This window comes from Saccostrea cucullata, unplaced genomic scaffold (assembly GCF_032062105.1).
Source record: "Saccostrea cucullata isolate Sc308-1 unplaced genomic scaffold, CSIRO_AGI_Scuc_v1 ctg1397, whole genome shotgun sequence".
NCBI lineage: Eukaryota > Metazoa > Mollusca > Bivalvia > Ostreida > Ostreidae > Saccostrea > Saccostrea cuccullata.
Genome location: NW_026930260.1, coordinates 224,617 through 234,612, shown reverse-complemented (window position 1 = coordinate 234,612; position 9,996 = coordinate 224,617). Strand labels below are relative to the sequence as shown.

Genomic DNA, 9,996 nt, shown 5'->3' with positions numbered 1-9,996 from the left:
CGTTGATGCACTATACCGTTCACAAGCTAATGTTACAGATACTAGCATACATTTTGTAGCTCCCCTATACCAGTTGACAAGCTAAAGTTACAGATACTAGCATACATTTTATAGCTCCACTATACCAGTTGACAAGCTAATGTTACAGACACTAGCATACATTATGTAGCTCCACTATACCAGTTGACAAGCTAATGTTAAAGATACTAGCATACATTATGTAGCTCCACTATACCAGTTGACAAGCTAATGTTACAGATACTAGCATACATACAAGCTCCACTATACCCGTTCACAAGCTAATGTTACAGATACTAGCACTGCACGAAAAGTCACCTTTTATAATATTTAATAGTTTACAAAATGTTTACAAAAGATGAATCTTTATCTTTCATCACCTTTTTCACATCAAAAGGTTGACTTTCACCTTTAAATTTTGGTAAGGTGAACAAAATTTCATCTTTTTTCATCTTCTGTAATATTAAAAGTTGATCATTCACCTTTTGCTCTGAAAAGTTGATTATATATCATCTTTCCATCTTTTACAATTGTTAAAGTTAATCTTTTTTAATCTTTAAAATAATAAAAGTTCACCATTCACCTTTTTTCACTGAAAAGGTAAATGTACATCTTTTCTTTTTTAAAAAAATTAATTACTTTCCATATCAAAGTATCATAAATAAACTTTTTTAATTGAATAAAAAAAAAATTGTTTTACTTTTTTGTCAAATGACAAATTTATAGATAAAATCAAGGTAAACTGCAAGATATTTACATCGTGTAATCATTAAAACATAGAAAGCTTAATGGACACAAAAGCACTTTAAACTTTACAACTCGCTTTTGCTTAAATCGTGTTAAATATATGTAACACATATTTCTCTTTTAGACATAATGAATCTTAGCATTAAAAAATATGCAAACAAGACAAAAATTTCTGCTGGTATAATTTTAAAAGATTGTGACGACAAAAGCTCTTCATCTGCATTCCAAGGTGTTACCGGGTATACCATTTTCTGTAAGACAAAATTGAAATAAGAATTAATTACTCATAGTGACTTGAAACAAAATATTTTTATATAACCATGACAAATTAAGAATATTTCAGTCAATATATTTTAATACTGAGTTAGGATTCTACTTCAAGTTCATAAATGGATATGATATAATAAAGGTAAATTAAAGAAACTCTGACAGCATGTTTAGTTAAATACTGTTATTCACCTCTCCAAAACTTCCTAGCTAGAGGATTATTTGAACTGAAAACACCTCTTCACAGCAAACTGGTGAGAGGATGTTGATTAACAAAGTAGTCATTAAAGAGTTTTCACATTATAAAAAGTAATTTTTTAACAAATACATTGTAATTTTTTTTTGGTCACCTCTCCATATCTGCCCGGCTAGAGGATCATTTCAACTGAAAACACCTCTCCATGGCAAATTGGCATGAGGATTCCATCACTGCATGTAAATCCCTACATTTAAGACATTTTTATTTATATATCATAGATACTTTAAGTAAATGTAGTTTAACAAAAAAATCTGTGTCTTGGTCACCTCTCCATATCTGCCCGGCTAGAGGATCATTTCAACTGAAAACACCTCTCCATGGCAAACTGGCACGAGGATTCCATCACTGCATGTAAACCTTATATTTAAGACATTATTGTAATACATCATAGATAAGTCCTTTTAATTTGAAAATATTGTTTATATATATATATGTATATACCATTCACTCTTTTTTTAGCATGGTGTTTTCCTTGAAGCGGACATAGAGAGGATTGGATGTGAATGTTATTAAGTTTTTGTTTTTTTAAGTACCCCTTGCAGTAGAAGTGGTTTCTGATGGTTTTGGTGATCATGGTTCAGTTGATGAAGAATGTAATGTAGTGTTGTGAGACATGATGATGCAGTGCAAAGACATGAGATTTTTTGTACTTGCTTTTCTCAACTGTTTTCTTTTTTCTCTGTCTTCATCACGTTTCCTATGGCAGTATTCCTTGCTTCAATTCCGTGTTTGCCCAAATTAACCTATAAAAATGATTTTTTATGTTTATGTGCTTCACAAAAATATAAACATGCTGATATAATACAATCTATTCTAATTGCAATGTATGTGTACAGCTAAAATTAACAAAGTCTATGACTCACTTCTGTCACTGAATACATTTTTTTAGCATTTATAGGTGTAGAAGGAAAACATATATAATTTATTACTGGATCATCAATTTAGACCCCTGTATAACTTGTCAAATACTCCATTTACTGAGCTAGCCTACCCCCAAGACCTACAGCCACTGTGAGTCCTGATATTCCAACAAATAGACATACAATAACAGAAATATGCAATGACCCTATAATAAATCATATACATCTTTTTGTTATTCCCTTGCTAAGGACTTTTTCTGGCTTTTCTGCTGCCTTGAAGCTTCAAAATGGATGCACGCATACATGCATTGCATGTACAAAAGCGATACAAAATCAATCAGATTATTTATATTTTGATCCAGGTTAAAATTGTTTTAGATTTTAAATTTAAGTCTAGAAAAATAACTTTTTAAAAAAATTACACTAAGCTTTCATGCTTAATCAAAATCTTAGATTACCTTTGTTCCCTGACCAAAATTTCCCCCTTGCAAAGCACATGGGATGGGTGATGTCATACCTTGGGATGGGGTTTCAGGAGTTCCTGCAAGAAGCATAGATGCCTAATTAAATTTCCGGTTTATTTTGCCGCGCGGGATTTCAAATCGTTTGAATGTTTTGTCATGGACAAGATATAATCAACATCAGTATGATTCAATGTTTCGATTCCGATAGCATTGAATTTATGATGATGGATCTAAAAGTGAAAACAAACAATCTGAAAAGCCCTCTACCTCAAAACAGGGACAGGAGTACGTATCCAAACCAAAAAGGCGCCGGTTTTCATATCCGCCACCCATCTTGGAATCTTCGGAGGAGGAAAATGGTGCACGAGAGGTCAGGTAATTTGGACTGTTGAACGTCTTCACATTATAAATGTTTTATTTTTCTAAAATATACAGCTGTAGAACATTTACTTCGCTCACAAATATATGATTCACTGGGCCTAGAAACGTCTGTATTTTGTTTTTACAATGAACCATGACGCAATGATGTATCGAAGTTGTGCAGGCTGATACACTGTGATAGAGGATTCTCGAGTTGAATGTTAGCTGAATAGTTTCGAAATCGTATATGTTCAAAACAAATGATCAGAGGGAATCATCTCTAACTTATTAGCTAATAATTAAAATGGTCTTCGAACTGTTTCACCTTTTTCTAAAATAACTTCACCTTTTGTTTTCCAAAATGCGAAAAGTCCGAAAACAATGTGGAATGCAGAACTTTCGGAACATGCAGTGCGATGAGTTCCGAATATTTCTGATTTAATCTACTTTCGTTTTTAGGACGCTGTAGCTACGGTAACACCATGAAGTGCATCAACGCCAGGTTTCTCAACACCATTAGGGGAAAAAAGGAAAACACAGTCAACACTGAAAAAACGACACACGTGTGCGTGGAGAGAGTAAATGCAAGTAGATCAATGTGATCCGACATTCCTTTAACCCCCACTCTGTGGCACTCATTTATTTATAACGTATGGAGTGCGCACATAAGTTACAATCATTCAAGGGGCAGAAAAAATTCTGCATTAGAAGAAATTTTCAGAAAATATACAGAATTTATTTAAATTTTATGTCAAACGCTATTTTACATGTTTTATCTGATATTTCTATATTTTTATGTCACTTTGATACTATAATAGGAATTCATAATATATAACTGTATGTATGATATTATAATTAAAAACAGGAAATACTTCCAGAAAAAAAATAAATATTGGTTTTATCCAGCAATATATATTTATATAGTCAATACAAATGAAAAGTTAAACTTTTACTTATATTTTAATTATTATTTTAATTATTCCTTATAAATAGACATAAATGCCTAGCTAAATGACAGTAACATTTTTCCTATATAAAAAAAATCAACACCAGATCTGTATTAATAGGGATATATGGTTTTTTTTTACATAGGAAAAATAAGCAATGTCAGGGACTGTGTAAATAGTTGATATTTTTTATCACTATAAAGTACTGACATAAGGTTTTTTGACATTCTTTCACAATATATCACAGTACAACTCATTAAGTTAAATTCAGATTTTAATATGAAGTTAAAAGTGTAATATGTCATCATCCAAAATTGGTTGACAAAATGTTTTGAATTATTCATTTTAGCATTAAGAAGTGTTCTTGACACACTTATCTCAAGCAACAAAATGAAATCCCGGAGAGGATCAAAGTCCTGGAGAATATAAAGAGCACGAAGGAGAGGTTTCCAGGGAGGAAAAAAATCATGTGCCCCCAAGTGAACGGGTAGAGGATAATTCAATGTAAGTTTAAATGGAAGAACAATTTACATGTGTGTTTTGCTAACATATGTATGTAGCTGTGTTTTTAATTATATTTACATGACTTATTTTTTTTTTACATGTATTAAGGAATAATTATTTTCTCAAGGTGGTCTACAAAGATATTTCCTGTCCAAAAAACAGAAGATGTTTTATCAAAGAAGAACAAGCTGCAAGATCAGAAGCAGAAGAGAGTCCTGTATGAGAGGAAGAAGGAGGTTATAATACCATTTAAACATGATTCTTTAAAAAAAAAATGATTTATTCAGCACATATTCTTTTTTCTTAAATGACAATAATCATTCAAAATTACTTCTAACTGCAGATAAGTGTATTGTGTTTACATGTGTATACATATGTATTGTCTCTGAATTAGTACTGCATATGTAACATAATTTAATTCATATATACATGGCGGTACTCAAGATTGCTGTTAACGTTCTCTTGCTAGCTTTTAATTCATATTTATTATCTTTCTCAGAAAGCAAAGCCCAGGACTCGGGCTCTAGAACATCTGAAAAACAAGGGTTGGCAAACCGAGCAGAGCAAATATTTTAAATATTGAAGGTGGAATACACGTCCAGTGACGAGGAGTGTGAGGAGGGGTTTGTTACTCATCCCCCATCTTGGCAGAGTGACACCTTTGCCAAGGTCAAGAGTACCTTGGACAATGTATATCTTGAGACCTGCTCCGTGAAGAGCAAACGTTGGAAGTAGTCACGTAAAGGAGCCCCCTACTATTCCAGAGGAATGTTTGTGGATGCTAAAAAAAGATTAAATTAGAAAATAAGAAAATTTAAAAATAAGAAAAGCATATCATTCTGTTTATTTCTGTTGGCATTTTTGAATGAAAAATCCATCTTAATACATGACTACATCTACTACTCTTTTACATTATTCTGCTGTTAAAGAAACCTTACATGTATGTATACACATCATTTATTTTCTAAATGTACATTTTTAAACTGAAAATTTACTATAATGTAAAAGAATTTTCTTTCTTCTTTTTTTTATTTTTTCCCAATTTAAATAATTTTTCACAAAATCTTGATCCATTTGTTAATTTGGTTAAATTAACAAGATCTTTATTTATTTGTTTAATTACAGATGATTATATGTAAATAATTATACAGTAAAACTTGGTTATAACAAAGTCAATAGGACAACAGTAGCTGTAAATTTATTTCGCTATATGCATAATTTGTTGTATCCGTATAAGGAATTCCTAAAATTTATACAGTTGGGGATTTAAGAAACCTTTGATATATCCATGAATTTGCAATGTCCGTTTAGTTCAAAACAAGTGTTATTATATATATTTTTAAAATAATATCATTATTATTGTAACACTAGTACTGACAGTATGAAACAAACGTTGAAGTTTATGAAGACAATTAATACAACTGAATGAATTTTATAGGGAGAAATCACCTTTTTATACATGCAGTCTGGATTATTGAAATTTGCTTGATTTTTAGGCAGTATATGTAACCCAATAATATGCCTTCTATAACAGCATCATTAATTTATAAATCTGATTAGGACAAAGGCATCAGCGTACTAAATTTTAGTTATGATATTCCATCAAAGTCCCACACTTGATAGTTCAATGCTTTATTTAATTTTTTTTTATTATTATTTTGTTTCTCTGTTTTCTCTGTTTATTGGTATGAAAATTTAAAATGAGATTATTTAATATATGACACTTAAATTTATGTGTGTCCTTAATCAAGCTGATGGATCACAGTACTTTTCTTTATACCATTAAACTGATGAAAAATGTTGCCCGAATGTTTTGTTTTATTTTTACATGGGAAAAGATATTTAAAAGCTGTTTTATTTTTACATGGGAAAAGATATTTAAAAGCTTTGAACACCATGTTAAAGTGGAGCTTTAGGGGTTAAACAGGTTTTGTTGACATAAAATAGCTGCATAAAAGTTGAAATTTTGTTAAATCAAAAGATCTGCAAAAGTTGCAAAAGTTGAGCTTTTAGTTTGAAAAGGTTTATAAAAGTAGATCTATCAAAATCTGAAAGATGTAAAAAAGAAGATATTTTTAATAAAAAAGTTACAGAAAAGATCAAATTTTGTAATATGAAAAGGTGAAAAAAGACAACATTTTTCTCAAAAAGATGGATAAAATATTGTATTTTAATGCAAAAAAGGTGTATAAAAGTGGGCCATTTGGATATCTTTTTTGTATCCAAAAGCTGATCAAAATTTGATCTTTTGTACCTTTCATAGAAAAATTAAAGGAGCATGAAAGGTGTCAAAAGGTGAATGAAATGTGGCCTTTTGTTTACCTTTTGGATATACAAAAGGTGTTTTTTCGTGCAGTGTAGCATACATACAAGCTGCACTATACCCGTTGACAAGCTAATGTTACAGATACTAGCTTAAATTATGTACCTCCACTATACCAGTTGACAAGCTAATGTTACAGATACTAGCATACATACAAGCTGCACTATACCCGTTGACAAGCTAATGTTACAGATACTAGCATACATACAAGCTGCACTGTACCAGTTGACAAGCTAATGTTACAGATACTAGCATACATACAAGCTGCACTATACCAGTTGACAAGCTAATGTTACAGACACTAGCATACATTATGTATCTCCACTATACCAGTTGACAAGCTAATGTTAAAGATACTAGCATACATTTTGTAGCTCCACTATACCAGTTGACAAGCTAATGTTACAGATACTAGCATACATTATGTAGCTCCACTATACCAGTTGACAAGCTAATGTTACAGATACTAGCATACGTTATGTAGCTCCACTATACCTGTTGACAAGCTAATGTTACAGATACTAGCATACATTTTGTAGCTCCACTATACCAGTTGACAAGCTAATGTAACAGATACTAGCATACATTTTGTAGCTGTACTATACCCGTTGACAAGCTAATGTTACAGATACTAGCATACATTCTGTAGCTCCACCATACCAGTTGACAAGCTAATGTTACAGATACTAGCATACATTTTGAAGCTCCACTATACCAGTTGACAAGCTAATGTTACAGATACTAGCATACATACAAGCTGCACTATACCAGTTGACAAGCTAATGTTACAGATACTAGCTTACATTATGTAGCTCCACTATACCAGTTGACAAGCTAATGTTACAGATACTAGCATACATACAAGCTGCACTATACCAGTTGACAAGCTAATGTTACAGATACTAGCTTAAATTATGTACCTCCACTATACCAGTTGACAAGCTAATGTTACAGATACTAGCTTACATTATGTACCTCCACTATACCAGTTGACAAGCTAATGTTACAGATACTAGCATACATACAAGCTGCACTATACCAGTTGACAAGCTAATGTTACAGATACTAGCTTAAATTATGTACCTCCACTATACCAGTTGACAAGCTAATGTTACAGATACTAGCGTACATACAAGCTGCACTATACCAGTTGACAAGCTAATGTTAAAGATACTAGCTTAAATTATGTACCTCCACTATACCAGTTGACAAGCTAATGTTACAGATACTAGCATACATACAAGCTGCACTATCCCTGTTGACAAGCTAATGTTACAGATACTAGCTTACATTTTATAGCTCCACTATACCAGTTGACAAGCTAATGTTACAGATACTAGCTTACATTATGTAGCTCCACTATACCAGTTGACAAGCTAATGTTACAGATACTAGCATACATACAAGCTGCACTATACCAGTTGACAAGCTAATGTTACAGATGCTAGCTTACATTTTGTAACTCCACTATACCAGTTGACAAGCTAATGTTACAGATACTAGCATACATACAAGCTGCACTATAACCCGTTGACAAGCTTATGTTACAGATTCTAGCATACATTTTACAGCTCCACTATACCAGTTGACAAGCTAATGTTACAGAAACTAGCATACATTTTGTTGCTGCACTATATCGTTCACAAGCTAAAGTTACAGATACTAGCATACATACAAGATCCACTATACCAGTTGACAAGCTAATGTTACAGATACTAGCATACATACAAGCTGCACTATACCCATTGACAAGCTAATGTTACAGATGCTAGCTTACATTTTGTAGTTCCACTATACCAGTTGACAAGCTAATGAAACAGATACTAGCATACATACAATCTGCACTATACCACTTGACAAGCTAATGTTAGAGATACTAGCATACACACAAGCTGCACTATACCAGTTGACAAGGTAATGTTACAGATGCAGCAATATACCTTCATCACCTGCATACGGAGTTTTTATATCTCAGTTGATTCGATACGCAAGAGCATGCTCTACGTATGAACATTTTCGTAAACGAGGTAAATTATTGACAAGCAAGTTGATGAAACAAGAATATCAACAGTCTCGTTTAAAGTCATCATTTCGTAAATTCTATGGTCGATACAATGACCTTGTCAGCAAATACAATTTATCATTGAATGAAATGCTGACTGACGTTTTTCATACCAATTGTTAGTCCATTATTTATACACTGAATTGACCATGGATTTTTTTTCCCGTTATTTCCTGATTATGACAAAGAGCACACGCCGGCTGTGACCGGTCGGCAGGGGATGCTTACTCCTCCATGGCACCTGATCCCACCTCTGATATTTTGGAGGTCCGTGTTTGCTCTGCTCTTATTTTGTATATTTGTTTAATGGACGTTGAAATTGAATACTGTTCGTTATTTCCATATCCAACATAAAAGTACATTTAAGATTCACACAATGTGTTCAATTTATTGATTATGAAAACGACGTTGTAAATTATGTACGAGTTTTTGCAAAACATATGAAATGAAACTGGAAATTTGAATGAATAGTACCGACACTTACAAGAATATAGGTTTTTTTTAATATTTGTTTTTAACTCCATATATTGTCAAATTTTATTCAGTGCAATTATTTTGTTTTTCTTCAACTTTAAGAGCACGTCTTCCATAGAAATAAATGTGCTTCTGCTTTATCTTTTATTTTGTGTATGATCTTTTAATTGGATGTTTTCTTTTCAGTGTTAGTGGAAATGCCATGTAGAAAAATATTCTATTAGATTTTTTTTTCAAGAGAGGGAAATATATTTGCTAAGAGTGATTCATATTCAAAATTACACAATGCGTTTGTTTCATCCTTTCGAGAATTTTTAAATAAAGATTTTACCATTTTCCGGTGAACAGCTCAAAATACTGACCTTTAATCCTGGCTCTTAGTGTCATTAAGCAGTGACGGATTTTGATCGTCTTACTGTGAGTAAATGCCCAAGTTATTAAATTGAATTGCTCATCAGAAGACCAACAGCGCAACAACCCCAATTTTCACCGGGAAGATACAATTGTTACCTATTTTTATTGAAAAAGGTCACAAATTCTGATCATGGAGCCAGCTCTTTACCGATTGATCCATTTATGATCACCACAGCATGAAAAAAAATCATGTATCGCAATTTACTTTGCTCTGTTCTTTTCATATTTTTTTTTAAATTCAAAATTATAATATCAGACTACAATAATTCTTTCAAGAAAATGACGAGTACAGGTTTT

At 32.2% G+C, this 9,996-nt stretch overlaps 2 long non-coding RNA genes across 3 annotated transcripts; one reads left to right on the top strand and one right to left on the bottom strand.

Moving 5' to 3' along the window:
* Positions 1 to 1,945: 1,945 nt before the first annotated feature.
* Positions 1,946 to 3,103, bottom strand: LOC134283426 (uncharacterized). Its single transcript, XR_009995474.1, has 3 exons — positions 2,883 to 3,103; positions 2,610 to 2,692; positions 1,946 to 2,034 (listed from the first exon to the last, which is right to left on the bottom strand). It is a non-coding gene; the product is annotated as an uncharacterized LOC134283426 (long non-coding RNA).
* A 75-nt stretch (positions 3,104 to 3,178) lies between these two features.
* LOC134283427 (uncharacterized) lies at positions 3,179 to 5,697 on the top strand. 2 transcript variants are annotated; one of them, XR_009995475.1, is made up of 4 exons: positions 3,179 to 3,553; positions 4,272 to 4,426; positions 4,554 to 4,662; positions 4,926 to 5,697. It is a non-coding gene; the product is annotated as an uncharacterized LOC134283427 (long non-coding RNA). The 2 variants fall into 2 exon arrangements; XR_009995476.1 differs by having other exon boundaries at positions 3,180 to 3,540.
* Positions 5,698 to 9,996: the final 4,299 nt, after the last annotated feature.